Source organism: Oncorhynchus clarkii, unplaced genomic scaffold (genome assembly GCF_045791955.1).
Source record: "Oncorhynchus clarkii lewisi isolate Uvic-CL-2024 unplaced genomic scaffold, UVic_Ocla_1.0 unplaced_contig_9054_pilon_pilon, whole genome shotgun sequence".
NCBI classification, from domain to species: domain Eukaryota; kingdom Metazoa; phylum Chordata; class Actinopteri; order Salmoniformes; family Salmonidae; genus Oncorhynchus; species Oncorhynchus clarkii.
Genome location: NW_027261005.1, coordinates 227,976 through 244,122, shown reverse-complemented (window position 1 = coordinate 244,122; position 16,147 = coordinate 227,976). Strand labels below are relative to the sequence as shown.

At 43.8% G+C, this 16,147-nt stretch overlaps 1 protein-coding gene across 1 annotated transcript in view; it reads right to left on the bottom strand.

The window, feature by feature from the left end:
- Positions 1 to 16,147, bottom strand: part of LOC139403169 (relaxin receptor 2-like) — a 171,763-nt gene that overhangs the window by 26,845 nt on the left and 128,771 nt on the right. The gene's annotated exons all lie outside the window — the stretch shown is intronic.

Here is a 16,147-nt window from a genome sequence, read left to right as displayed (position 1 = left end):
AGTCTAGGGGCGGCAGGTAGCCTAGTGGTTAGAGTGTAGGGGGGTCAGGTAGCCTAGTGGTTAGAGTCTAGGGGCGGCAGGTAGCCTAGTGGTTAGAGTGTAGGGGGGTCAGGTAGCCTAGTGGTTAGAGTGTAGGGGGGCAGGGTAGCCTAGTGGTTAGAGTGTAGGGGCGGCAGGTAGCCTAGTGGTTAGAGCTGACAAGATACAAATCTGTCGTTCTGCCCCTGAACAGGCAGTTAACCCACTGTTCCTAGGCCATCATTGAAAATAATAATTTGTTCTTAACTGACTTGCCTAGTTAAATAAAGGTAAAATAAAACATTAAACTCCTTAACCAAGAGGAAGTCCCACCCAGTGTACTACTTCAAAATGATGAATGTTCTCAATGGTGCTGCCCCCACACCTAAAAGACACTAGAGGCCTCTATCTATCTCTCTGATTAAAAATGATGAATGTTCTCAATGGCGCTGCCCCCACACCTAAAAGGCCTCTATCTATCTCTCTGATTAAACCCTACTTCCTCTTCTCACTATGTAGCAGTTCAATGCTCAGTTTCCCATTCCACATGAGTGTTCTCAATTGTGTCTGATGACCAGTTTCCAGCTTGTTAGACTGTCTTAAGAATTAGAGGGAGGGGGTAGAGAAATAGAGGTAGGGTTTGGGGTAGAGAGGGAGGTAGGAGGCATTTAACAAATATTTTGTCAAATGGTGTCACGACTCTCGTGGGTTGAAGAAGGAGAAAAGGTGCAGCGTTCATGATATTTATTAAACTGAACAACAAAATAACAACGTAGAACAACGAACGCGCACAGTTCTGTCAGGCAGCTAAACAGAAAATAACTCCCCACAAAACACAGGTGGGAAATTTGGCTGCCTAAGTATGATTCCCAATCAGAGACAACGATAGACAGCTGTCCCTGATTGAGAACCATAACCGGCCAAAACATAGAAATAAAGAAACTAGAATGCCCACCCTAGTCACACCCTGGTCTAACCAAAATAGAGTATAAAAGCCTCTCTATGGCCAGGGTGTGACAAATGGATATGTAACTTATTAATGCAAAGGATACAGATATAAATATTATATAATATATATATATATATATATATATAATATATATAAATATATATATTTATATAAATATTACTTGATAATAACTCAAAAGATGTGAAAGAGTATTTTTCTTTGTCGTGTTCCCTTCCACACTGCAGTGTTTGATCTAATGCATTCTGGGAAATGTATTTTTTTTCCAGATATTTTAAAACATATAAAGAGAATTATGAATTATTGTAGACAACCCACAACACGACCTTAGAATATTTCCAGGACCATTGTAATTATAAAAAATGTTTTTTTAGAAGGAAGAATGTTTCAACCTTATGCTACATGGTAGTTGTAACCATACTTATCTTTTGTAATAATAATTGTAAATAAAAATACATACATGATGTCAACATAAACATTACTATGCGGATGTGTAGAAAGTAAGTCATTTAAATTTCATTCAATTCAATTAACTTAAGTTCTTCTTCTTATGTACAGAAATGCAATAGTTCACTGGATCAGTCTAAAACTTTTCACATACACTGAAAAAAAGTGTCTGGGGCTGGCTGAGGTTAAAGGAGATAGATGGGGCTGGCTGAGGTTAAAGAGGATAGATGGGGCTGGCTGAGGTGAAAGAGGATAGATGGGGGCTCTGTAAGTATAATGTTGGCTTCTTGGCTGTTGTCATTTAGATCTGCCTGGCCTGCAGAGTTTCATTTAGACCTGCCTGGCCTGCTGAGTTTCATTTAGATCTGCTTGGCCTGCTGAGTTTCATTTAGATCTGCCTGGTCTGCTGAGTGTCATTTAGACCTGCCTGGCCTGCTGAGTGTCATTTAGACCTGCCTGGCCTGCTGAGTTTCGTTTAGACCTGCCTGGTCTGCTGAGTTTCATTCAGACCTGCATGGCCTGCTGAGTTTTACTTAGATCTGCCTGGCCTGCTGAGTGTAATTTAGACCTGCCTGGCCTGCTGAGTGTCATTTAGACCTGCCTGGCCTGCTGAGTTTCATTTAGATCTGCCTGGCCTGCTGAGTTTCATTTAGATCTGCCTGGCCTGCTGAGTTTCATTTAGACCTGCCTGGCTTGCTGAGTTTCATTCAGACCTGCCTGGCCTGCTGAGTTTCATTTAGACCTGCCTGGCCTGCTGAGTGTCATTTAGACCTGCCTGGCCTGCTGAGTGTCATTTAGACCTGCCTGGCCTGCTGAGTGTCATTTAGACCTGCCTGGCCTGCTGAGTGTCATTTAGACCTGCCTGGCCTGCGGAGTGTCATTTAGATCTGCCTGGCCTGCTGAGTGTCATTTAGACCTGCCAAGTTTCATTTAGATCTGCCTGGCCTGCTGAGTGTCATTTAGACCTGCCTGGCCTGCTGAGTTTCATTCAGACCTGCCTGGCCTGCTGAGTTTCATTTAGACCTGCCTGGCCTGCTGAGGCATTTACCTTGACAGAGATCTACACTGGGGAGATAGAAGCTGGAAGGATCTGGCCACCTGGACATAGAGAGATAAGGCTGCATAATCAAATCAGGTTTTCCAATTTGACTTGTCGCTGAATACAACAGGTGTAGACTTTACCTTTCCCAACAGAGTTAAAAAGCAAGAAAACATTAGAAAACAAGAAAATAAAGGAAATAGTAACACAAAAAAATCTAAATGACGAGGATGTACAAAAAATACATATATACACACTAATATATTATATACACCTGTTATGGTATTGATTACGATGACACCTGTTATGGTATTGATTATGATGACACCTGTTATGGTATTGATTATGATGACACCTGTTATGGTATTGATTATGATGACACCTGTTATGGTATTGATTATGATGACACCTGTTATGGTATTGATTATGATGACACCTGTTATGGTATTGATTATGATGACACCTGTTATGGTATTGATTATGATGACACTGTTATGGTATTGATTATGATGACACCTGTTATGGTATTGATTATGATGACACCTGTTATGGTATTGATTATGATGACACTGTTATGGTATTGATTATGATGACACTGTTATGGTATTGATTATGATGACACTGTTATGGTATTGATTATGATGACAGTGTTATGGTATTGATTATGATGACACCTGTTATGGTATTGATTACAATGACACCTGTTATGGTATTGATTATGATGACACTGTTATGGTATTGATTATGATGATACCTGTTATGGTATTGATTATGATGACACTGTTATGGTATTGATTATGATGACACCTGTTATGGTATTGATTATGATGACACCTGTTATGGTATTGATTATGATGACACCTGTTATGGTATTGATTATGATGACACCTGTTATGGTATTGATTATGATGACACCTGTTATGGTATTGATTATGATGACACTGTTATGGTATTGATTATGATGACACTGTTATGGTATTGATTATGATGACACTGTTATGGTATTGATTATGATGACACCTGTTATGGTATTGATTACAATGACACCTGTTATGGTATTGATTACGATGATACCTGTTATGGTATTGATTATGATGACACTGTTATGGTATTGATTATGATGACACCTGTTATGGTATTGATTATGATGACACCTGTTATGGTATTGATTATGATGACACTGTTATGGTATTGATTATGATGACACCTGTTATGGTATTGATTACAATGACACCTGTTATGGTATTGATTATGATGATACCTGTTATGGTATTGATTATGATGACACTGTTATGGTATTGATTATGATGACACCTGTTATGGTATTGATTATGATGACACCTGTTATGGTATTGATTATGATGACACTGTTATGGTATTGATTATGATGACACCTGTTATGGTATTGATTATGATGACACCTGTTATGGTATTGATTATGATGACACCTGTTATGGTATTGATTATGATGACACCTGTTATGGTATTGATTATGATGACACCTGTTATGGTATTGATTATGATGACACCTGTTATGGTATTGATTATGATGACACCTGTTATGGTATTGATTATGATGACACTGTTATGGTATTGATTATGATGACACCTGTTATGGTATTGATTATGATGACACCTGTTATGGTATTGATTATGATGACACCTGTTATGGTATTAAATATACAATATACAGTCGTGGTCAAAAGTTTTGAGAATGACACAAATATTAATTTTCACAAAGTTTGCTGCTTCAGTGTCTTTAGATATTTTAGTCAGATGTTACTATGGATACTGAAGTATAATTACAAGCATTTCATAAGTGTCAAAGGCTTTTATTGACAATTACATGAAGTTGATGCAAAGAGTCAATATTTGCAGTGTTGACCCTTCTTTTTCAAGACCTCTGCAATCCACCCTGGCATGCTGTCAATTAACTTCTGGGCCACATCCTGACTGATGGCAGCCCATTCTTGCATAATCAATGCTTGGAGTTTGTCAGAATTTGTGGGTCTGTCTGTCCACCCGCCTCTTGAGAATTGACCACAAGTTCAAATCAAATCAAATCAAATCAAATCAAATCAAATTTTATTTGTCACATACACATGGTTAGCAGATGTTAATGCGAGTGTAGCGAAATGCTTGTGCTTCTAGTTCCGACAATGCAGTAATAACAAGTAATCTAACTAACAATTCCAAAACTACTGTCTTGTACACAGTGTAAGGGGATAAAGAATATGTACATAAGGATATATGAATGAGTGATGGTACAGAGCAGCATAGGCAAGATACAGTAGATGGTATCGGGTACAGTATGTACAAATGAGATGAGTATGTAAACAAAGTGGCATAGTATAGTATAAAGTGGCTAGTGATACATGTATTACATAAGGATACCGTCGATGATATAGAGTACAGTATATACGTATGCGTATGAGATGAATAATGTAGGGTAAGTAACATTTATATAAGGTAGCATTGTTTAAAGTGGCTAGTGATATATTTACATCATTTCCCATCAATTCCCATTATTAAAGTGGCTGGAGTTGAGTCAGTGTCAGTGTGTTGGCAGCAGCCACTCAGTGTTAGTGGTGGCTGTTTAACAGTCTGATGGCCTTGAGATAGAAGCTGTTTTTCAGTCTCTCGGTCCCAGCTTTGATGCACCTGTACTGACCTCGCCTTCTGGATGATAGCGGGGTGAACAGGCAGTGGCTCGGGTGGTTGATGTCCTTGATGATCTTTATGGCCTTCCTGTGACATCGGGTGGTGTAGGTGTCCTGGAGGGCAGGTAGTTTGCCCCCGGTGATGCGTTGTGCAGACCTCACTACCCTCTGGAGAGCCTTACGGTTGAGGGCGGTGCAGTTGCCATACCAGGCGGTGATACAGCCCGCCAGGATGCTCTCGATTGTGCATCTGTAGAAGTTTGTGAGTGCTTTTGGTGACAAGCCGAATTTCTTCAGCCTCCTGAGGTTGAAGAGGCGCTGCTGCGCCTTCTTCACGATGCTGTCTGTGTGAGTGGACCAATTCAGTTTGTCTGTGATGTGTATGCCGAGGAACTTAAAACTTGCTACCCTCTCCACTACTGTTCCATCGATGTGGATAGGGGGGTGTTCCCTCTGCTGTTTCCTGAAGTCCACAATCATCTCCTTAGTTTTGTTGACGTTGAGTGTGAGGTTGTTTTCCTGACACCACACTCCGAGGGCCCTCACCTCCTCCCTGTAGGCCGTCTCATCGTTGTTGGTAATCAAGCCTACCACTGTTGTGTCGTCCGCAAACTTGATGATTGAGTTGGAGGCGTGCGTGGCCACGCAGTCGTGGGTGAACAGGGAGTACAGGAGAGGGCTCAGAACGCAACCTTGTGGGGCCCCAGTGTTGAGGATCAGCGGGGAGGAGATGTTGTTGCCTACCCTCACCACCTGGGGGCGGCCCGTCAGGAAGTCCAGTACCCAGTTGCACAGGGCGGGGTCGAGACCCAGGGTCTCGAGCTTGATGACGAGCTTGGAGGGTACTATGGTGTTGAATGCCGAGCTGTAGTCGATGAACAGCATTCTCACATAGGTATTCCTCTTGTCCAGATGGGTTAGGGCAGTGTGCAGTGTGGTTGAGATTGCATCGTCTGTGGACCTATTTGGGCGGTAAGCAAATTGGAGTGGGTCTAGGGTGTCAGGTAGGGTGGAGGTGATATGGTCCTTGACTAGTCTCTCAAAGCACTTCATGATGACGGATGTGAGTGCTACGGGGCGGTAGTCATTTAGCTCAGTTACCTTAGCTTTCTTGGGAACAGGAACAATGGTGGCCCTCTTGAAGCATGTGGGAACAGCAGACTGGTATAGGGATTGATTGAATATGTCCGTAAACACACCGGCCAGCTGGTCTGCGCATGCTCTGAGGGCGCGGCTGGGGATGCCATCTGGGCCTGCAGCCTTGCGAGGGTTAACACGTTTAAATGTCTTACTCACCTCGGCTGCAGTGAAGGAGAGACCGCATGTTTTCGTTGCAGGCCGTGTCAGTGGCACTGTATTGTCCTCAAAGCGGGCAAAAAAGTTATTTAGTCTGCCTGGGAGCAAGACATCCTGGTCCGTGACTGGGCTGGGTTTCTTCCTGTAGTCCGTGATTGACTGTAGACCCTGCCACATGCCTCTTGTGTCTGAGCCGTTGAATTGAGATTCTACTTTGTCTCTGTACTGGCGCTTAGCTTGTTTGATAGCCTTGCGGAGGGAATAGCTGCACTGTTTGTATTCGGTCATGTTACCAGACACCTTGCCCTGATTAAAAGCAGTGGTTCGCGCTTTCAGTTTCACACGAATGCTGCCATCAATCCACGGTTTCTGGTTAGGGAATGTTTTAATCGTTGCTATGGGAACGACATCTTCAACGCACGTTCTAATGAACTCGCACACCGAATCAGCGTATTCGTCAATGTTGTTATCTGACGCAATACGAAACATCTCCCAGTCCACGTGATGGAAGCAGTCTTGGAGTGTGGAGTCAGCTTGGTCGGACCAGCGTTGGACAGACCTCAGCGTGGGAGCCTCTTGTTTTAGTTTCTGTCTGTAGGCAGGGATCAACAAAATGGAGTCGTGGTCAGCTTTTCCGAAAGGGGGGCGGGGCAGGGCCTTATATGCGTCGCGGAAGTTAGAGTAACAATGGTCCAAGGTCTTTCCTCCCCTGGTTGCGCAATCGATATGCTGATAAAATTTGGGGAGTCTTGTTTTCAGATTAGCCTTGTTAAAATCCCCAGCTACAATGGGAATAAGGTCTGGGGAGTTTCTTGCTATGGACCCAAAATATTGATGTTTTGTTCCCCGAGCCACTTAGTTACCACTTAGTTATCACTTTTGGCAAGGTGCTCCATCATGCTGGAAAAGGTATTGTTCGTCACCAAACTGTTCCTGGATGGTTGGGAGAAGTTGCTCTCTGAGGATGTGTTGATACCATTCTTTATTCATGGCTGTGTTCTTGGGCAACACTGTGAGTGAGCCCACTCCCTTCGCTGAGAAGCAACCCCACACATGAATGGTTTCAGGATGCTTTACTGTTGGCATGACACAGGACTGATGGTAGCGCTCACCTTGTCTTCTCCGGACAAGCTTTTTTCTGGATGCCCCAAACAATCGGAAAGGGGATTCATCAGAGAAAATGACTTTACCCCAGTCCTCAGCAGTCCAATCCCTGTACCTTTTGCAGAATATCAGTCTGTCCCTGATGTTTTTCCCTGGAGGGAAGTGGCTTCTTTGCTGCCCTTCTTGAAACCAGGCCATCCTCCAAAAGTCTTTGCCTCACTGTGCGTACAGATGCACTCACACCTGCCTGCTGCCATTCCTGAGCAAGCTCTGTACTGGTGGTGCCCCGATCCCGCAGCTGAATCAACTTTAGGAGACGGTCCTGGCGCTTGCTGGACTTTCTTGGGCGCCCTGAAGTCTTCTTCACAACAATTGAACCGCTCTCCTTGAAGTTCGTGATTATCCAATAAATGATTGATTTAGGTGCAATCTTACTGGCAGCAATATCCTTGCCTGCGAAGCCCTTTTTGGGCAAAGCAGTGATGACGGCACATGTTTCCTTGCAGGTAACCATGGATGACAGAGGAAGAACAATGATTCCAAGCATCGCCCTCCTTTTGAAGCTTCCAGTCTGTTATTCAAACTTAATCAGCATGACAGAGTGATCTCCAGCCTTGTCCTGGTCAACGCTCACACCTGTGTTAACGAGAGAATCACTGACATGATGTCAGCTGGTCCTTTTGTGGCAGGGCTGAAATGCGGGGGAAATATTTTTTTGTGGATTCAGTTCATTTGCATGGCAAAGAGGGACTTTGCAATTAATTGCAATTCATCTGATCACTCTTCATAACATTCTGGAGTATATGCTAATCGCCATCATACAAACCTAGACAGCAGACTTTGTGAAAATTAATATTTGTGTCATTCTCAAAACATTTGACCATGACTGTACAACAACGAGGCTGTCACAGTGAAATAACAATAACGAGGCTGTCACAGTGAAATAACAATAACGAGGCTGTTACAGTGAAATAACAATAACAAGGCTGTCACAGTGAAATAACAATAACGAGGCTGTCACAGTGAAATAACAATAACGAGGCTGTCACAGTGAAATAACAATAACAAGGCTGTCACAGTGAAATAACAATAACGAGGCTGTCACAGTGAAATAACAATAACGAGGCTGTCACAGTGAAATAACAATAACGAGGCTGTCACAGTGAAATAACAATAACGAGGCTGTCACAGTGAAATAACAATAGCGAGGCTGTTACAGTGAAATAACAATAACGAGGCTGTCACAGTGAAATAACAATAACGAGGCTGTTACAGTGAAACAACAATAACGAGGCTGTCACAGTGAAATAACAATAACGAGGCTGTCACAGTGAAATAACAATAACGAGGCTGTCACAGTGAAATAACAATAACGAGGCTGTCACAGTGAAATAACAATAACGAGGCTGTTACAGTGAAACAACAATAACGAGGCTGTCACAGTGAAATAACAATAATGAGGCTGTCACAGTGAAATAACAATAACGAGGCTGTCACAGTGAAATAACAATAACGAGGCTGTCACAGTGAAATAACAATAACGAGGCTGTTACAGTGAAATAACAATAACAAGGCTGTCACAGTGAAATAACAATAACGAGGCTGTCACAGTGAAATAACAATAACGAGGCTGTCACAGTGAAATAACAATAACGAGGCTGTCACGGTGAAATAACAATAACGAGGCTGTCACAGTGAAATAACAATAACGAGGCTGTCACGGTGAAATAACAATAACGAGGCTGTCACAGTGAAATAACAATAACGAGGCTGTCACAGTGAAATAACAATAACGAGGCTTGTCACAGTGAAATAACAATAACGAGGCTGTCACAGTGAAATAACAATAACGAGGCTGTCACAGTGAAATAACAATAACGAGGCTGTCACAGTGAAATAACAATAACGAGGCTGTCACAGTGAAATAACAATAACGAGGCTGTCACAGTGAAATAACAATAATGAGGCTGTCACAGTGAAATAACAATAACGAGGCTGTCACAGTGAAATAACAATAACAATGCTGTCACAGTGAAATAACAATAACGAGGCTGTCACAGTGAAATAACAATAACGAGGCTGTCACAGTGAAACAACAATAACGAGGCTGTCACAGTGAAATAACAATAACGAGGCTGTCACAGTGAAATAACAATAACAATGCTGTCACAGTGAAATAACAATAACGAGGCTGTCACAGTGAAATAACAATAACGAGGCTGTCACAGTGAAATAACAATAACGAGGCTGTCACAGTGAAATAACAATAACGAGGCTGTCACAGTGAAATAACAATAACGAGGCTGTCACAGTGAAATAACAATAACGAGGCTGTCACAGTGAAATAACAATAACGAGGCTGTCACAGTGAAATAACAATAACGAGGCTGTCACAGTGAAATAACAATAACGAGGCTTGTCGTAGATGAATCAGAATTAGTTAGGTAACATTGATACATAAGATGTTTTATTTACATAATAATGCTTATGTGAGATATTTGTCATGAGGATGATTTCTTTTGGATAATACTGTTGGCAGTTTGCAGTTCTCTCTTCTCCAGGGCTTACTCACTAGGGGCCCAGAGAGGGGAGAGTTCAGGATTGTCTTCATATGTCCATGTATCTGTGATGCTATGCAGAAAATCAGAAGGGGAGGAGGACAGAATGGAGGCTTGTCTTCTTATGGGAATGTGTCTAACTATTGTGTGTCCCCTCTGAGGTTGCCCTTATCTTGATTTAGTATATGACCTAAGAGGATCACTTTCTCCGTGAGCTTGTCCACGAGGGGGTGTTTTTGAGATGGGAGTATCTAGAATTGACAATTGATATATGCCATTGGATGAGGTATTGGTTTGGTACTATGTTGTACCAAGAACGAGATAAGAACTTAGTTTAGGAGACCAAACTGAACAATAATTTATAGCTAATGCTATCTGGATGGGATACTCCTCTCTCAAGTAAAAGTCTTCCTTTGTGCAGTTTTCCTTTTTAAGACCTGTGGTTTGTCATGTCGACTAGGGGGTGGATCTTTGCTATAAAAGATCTCAGTTGCCATTTTGTAAACACTCTCAGAGAATTCATTTATAGACACTGAATTGATCTGAGAGTCAAACAGGACTATGGTGAAGCTCATATATAATTAAAAGATGGACTTTATAATATAACTCTGACTTGTGTGCGGTTTGCTCTCTCAATGTTTAATAATACAGGAAATTACCACGACAGGCTGTTACAGTGAAATAACAATAACGAGGCTGTCACAGTGAAATAACAATACTCTCTAACCACCACCTGCCCCCTCTACACTCTAACCACTAGGCTACCTGCCCCCTCTACACTCTAACCACTAGGCTACCTGCCCCCTCTACACTCTAACCACTAGACTACCTGCCCCCCCCTACACTCTAACCACTAGACTACCTGCCCCCCCCCCCCCCCCCCCCCCCCCCTACACTCTAACCACTAGACTACCTGCAACCCCAAATGGGAGGGAGACCAACAAATCTAATTTCTAGCTGGCCTAAAGGTTATTCCACGAGCTGAGGCATAACAACTGAAATGATTTCCCCCCAGGTCAGTGGAGACCCGCGGGACCTCCAGAACCAGCCGGTCCAGAGAGCGGGTCTGAATATGACTGGATCTTCAGTTAGTACGTGAGCAGAGTTAGGGTGGGGGCTACAAAAACTAGCCAACGCTGAGCCCTTCTGCAAGTCAGAGCCGACAGAACTATACAACATGCGCTGATGTTCTGAAAAACTGTCCCTAGTGATGAAGGACAGACTGACTCTAAAGGTTATAAAAGCAGCATTCCTGTAGATTGTATTTTCAAATCCATTCAATGAGCAGACAGGAGGCTACTCAGGGTCTTTATTACGAGACCTAGAGGACAACAGGAACTTGGTTTTAGTAGCGTTTAGCTATTTAGTTTAATTAATCAGTAAGCGATTTTTTAAATTGAGTCTAAACAATGCTCAAGGATATGTGCTAGGCCAGTTACGACCCTCTATAGCAGGACCTCTATACTATCTACTACCCCCCTCTGTAGCAGGACCTCTATACTATTTGCTACCCTCTGTAGCAGGACCTCTATACTATCTACTACCCTCTGTAGCAGGACCTCTATACTATCTACTACCCTCTGTAGCAGGACCTCTATACTATCTACTACCCTCTGCAGTAGGATCTCTATACTATCTACTACCCCCCTCTGTAGCAGGACCTCTATACTATCTACTACCCCCCTCTGTAGCAGGACCTCTATACTATTTGCTACCCTCTGTAGCAGGACCTCTATACTATCTACTACCCTCTGTAGCAGGACCTCTATACTATCTACTACCCTCTGTAGCAGGACCTCTATACTATCTACTACCCTCTGTAGCAGGACCTCTATACTATCTACTACCCTCTGTAGCAGGACCTCTATACTATCTACTACCCTCTGTAGCAGGACCTCTATACTATCTACTACCCCCCTCTGCAGCAGGACCTCTATACTATCTACTACCCTCTGTAGCAGGACCTCTATACTATCTACTACCCCCCTCTGTAGCAGGACCTCTATACTATCTACTACCCCCCTCTGTAGCAGGACCTCTATACTATCTACTACCCTCTGTAGCAGGACCTCTATACTATCTACTACCCTCTGTAGCAGGACCTCTATACTATCTACTACCCCCCTCTGTAGCAGGACCTCTATACTATCTACTACCCTCTGCAGTAGGACCTCTATACTATCTACTACCCTCTGCAGTAGGACCTCTATACTATCTACTACCCTCTGTAGCAGGACCTCTATACTATCTACTACCCTCTGTAGCAGGACCTCTATACTATCTACTACCCTATGTAGCAGGACCTCTATACTATCTACTACCCTCTGTAGCAGGACCTCTATACTATCTACTACCCCCCTCTGTAGCAGGACCTCTATACTATCTACTACCCTATGTAGCAGGACCTCTATACTATCTACTACCCTCTGTAGCAGGACCTCTATACTATCTACTACCCCCCTATGCAGCAGGACCTCTATACTATCTACTACCCTCTGTAGCAGGACCTCTATACTATCTACTACCCTCTGTAGCAGGACCTCTATACTATCTACTACCCTCTGCAGTAGGATCTCTATACTATCTACTACCCCCCTCTGTAGCAGGACCTCTATACTATCTACTACCCTCTGTAGCAGGACCTCTATACTATCTACTACCCTCTGTAGCAGGACCTCTATACTATCTACTACCCTCTGTAGCAGGACCTCTATACTATCTACTACCCTATGTAGCAGGACCTCTATACTATCTACTACCCTATGTAGCAGGACCTCTATACTATCTACTACCCCCCTATGCAGCAGGACCTCTATACTATCTACTACCCTCTGTAGCAGGACCTCTATACTATCTACTACCCTCTGTAGCAGGACCTCTATACTATCTACTACCCTCTGTAGCAGGACCTCTATACTATCTACTACCCTCTGTAGCAGGACCTCTATACTATCTACTACCCTATGTAGCAGGACCTCTATACTATCTACTACCCTCTGTAGCAGGACCTCTATACTATCTACTACCCCCCTATGCAGCAGGACCTCTATACTATCTACTACCCCCCTATGCAGCAGGACCTCTATACTATCTACTACCCTCTGTAGCAGGACCTCTATACTATCTACTACCCCCCTCTGTAGCAGGACCTCTATACTATCTACTACCCTCTGTAGCAGGACCTCTATACTATCTACTACCCTCTGCAGTAGGACCTCTATACTATCTACTACCCCCCTATGCAGCAGGACCTCTATACTATCTACTACCCCCCTCTGTAGCAGGACCTCTATACTATCTACTACCCTCTGTAGCAGGACCTCTATACTATCTACTACCCCCCTCTGTAGCAGGACCTCTATACTATCTACTACCCTCTGTAGCAGGACCTCTATACTATCTACTACCCTCTGCAGTAGGACCTCTATACTATCTACTACCCCCCTCTGTAGCAGGACCTCTATACTATCTACTACCCTCTGTAGCAGGACCTCTATACTATCTACTACCCCCCTCTGTAGCAGGACCTCTATACTATCTACTACCCTCTGTAGCAGGACCTCTATACTATCTACTACCCTCTGCAGTAGGATCTCTATACTATCTACTACCCCCCTCTGCAGCAGGATCTCTATACTATCTACTACCCTCTGTAGCAGGACCTCTATACTATCTACTACCCCCCTCTGTAGCAGGACCTCTATACTATCTACTACCCTCTGTAGCAGGACCTCTATACTATCTACTACCCTCTGCAGCAGGACCTCTATACTATCTACTACCCCCCTCTGTAGCAGGACCTCTATACTATCTACTACCCTCTGTAGCAGGACCTCTATACTATCTACTACCCTCTGTAGCAGGACCTCTATACTATCTACTACCCCCCTCTGTAGCAGGACCTCTATACTATCTACTACCCTCTGTAGCAGGACCTCTATACTATCTACTACCCTCTGTAGCAGGACCTCTATACTATCTACTACCCTCTGTAGCAGGACCTCTATACTATCTACTACCCCCCTCTGTAGCAGGACCTCTATACTATCTACTACCCTCTGTAGCAGGACCTCTATACTATCTACTACCCTCTGTAGCAGGACCTCTATACTATCTACTACCCTCTGTAGCAGGACCTCTATACTATCTACTACCCCCCTCTGTAGCAGGACCTCTATACTATCTACTACCCCCCTCTGTAGCAGGATCTCTATACTATCTACTACCCTCTGTAGCAGGACCTCTATACTATCTACTACCCTCTGTAGCAGGACCTCTATACTATCTACTACCCTCTGTAGCAGGACCTCTATACTATCTACTACCCTCTGTAGCAGGACCTCTATACTATCTACTACCCTCTGTAGCAGGACCTCTATACTATCTACTACCCTCTGTAGCAGGACCTCTATACTATCTACTACCCCCCTATGTAGCAGGACCTCTATACTATCTACCCCCCTCTGTAGCAGGACCTCTATACTATCTACCCCCCTCTGTAGCAGGACCTCTATACTATCTACCCCCCTCTGTAGCAGGACCTCTATACTATCTACCCCCCTCTGTAGCAGGACCTCTATACTATCTACTACCCTCTGTAGCAGGACCTCTATACTATCTACTACCCTCTGTAGCAGGACCTCTATACTATCTACTACCCTCTGTAGCAGGACCTCTATACTATCTACTACCCTCTGTAGCAGGACCTCTATACTATCTACTACCCCCCTATGCAGCAGGACCTCTATACTATCTACTACCCTCTGTAGCAGGACCTCTATACTATCTACTACCCCCCTCTGTAGCAGGACCTCTATACTATCTACTACCCTCTGTAGCAGGACCTCTATACTATCTACTACCCTCTGTAGCAGGATCTCTATACTATCTACTACCCCCCTATGCAGTAGGACCGCTATACTATCTACTACCCTCTGTAGCAGGATCTCTATACTATCTACTACCCCCCTATGCAGTAGGACCTCTATACTATCTACTACCCTCTGCAGTAGGACCTCTATACTATCTACTACCCCCCTCTGTAGCAGGACCTCTATACTATCTACTACCCTCTGTAGCAGGACCTCTATACTATCTACTACCCTCTGTAGCAGGATCTCTATACTATCTACTACCCTCTGTAGCAGGACCTCTATACTATCTACTACCCTCTGTAGCAGGACCTCTATACTATCTACTACCCCCCTCTGTAGTAGGACCTCTATACTATCTACTACCCCCCTCTGTAGCAGGACCTCTATACTATCTACTACCCCCCTCTGTAGCAGGACCTCTATACTATCTACTACCCTCTGTAGTAGGACCTCTATACTATCTACTACCCCCCTCTGTAGCAGGACCTCTATACTATCTACTACCCCCCTCTGTAGCAGGACCTCTATACTATCTACTACCCTCTGTAGTAGGACCTCTATACTATCTACTACCCCCCTCTGTAGCAGGACCTCTATACTATCTACTACCCCCCTCTGTAGCAGGACCTCTATACTATCTACTACCCTCTGTAGCAGGACCTCTATACTATCTACTACCCCCCTCTGCAGTAGGACCTCTATACTATCTACTACCCCCCTCTGCAGTAGGACCTCTATACTATCTACTACCCTCTGTAGCAGGACCTCTATACTATCTACTACCCTCTGTAGCAGGACCTCTATACTATCTACTACCCCCCTCTGCAGTAGGACCTCTATACTATCTACTACCCCCCTCTGCAGTAGGACCTCTATACTATCTACTACCCTCTGTAGCAGGACCTCTATACTATCTACTACCCTCTGTAGCAGGACCTCTATACTATCTACTACCCTCTGCAGCAGGACCTCTATACTATCTACTACCCTCTGTAGCAGGACCTCTATACTATCTACTACCCTCTGTAGCAGGACCTCTATACTATCTACTACCCCCCTCTGCAGCAGGATCTCTATACTATCTACTACCCTCTGTAGCAGGACCTCTATACTATCTACTACCCTCTGTAGCAGGACCTCTATACTATCTACTACCCTCTGTAGCAGGACCTCTATACTATCTA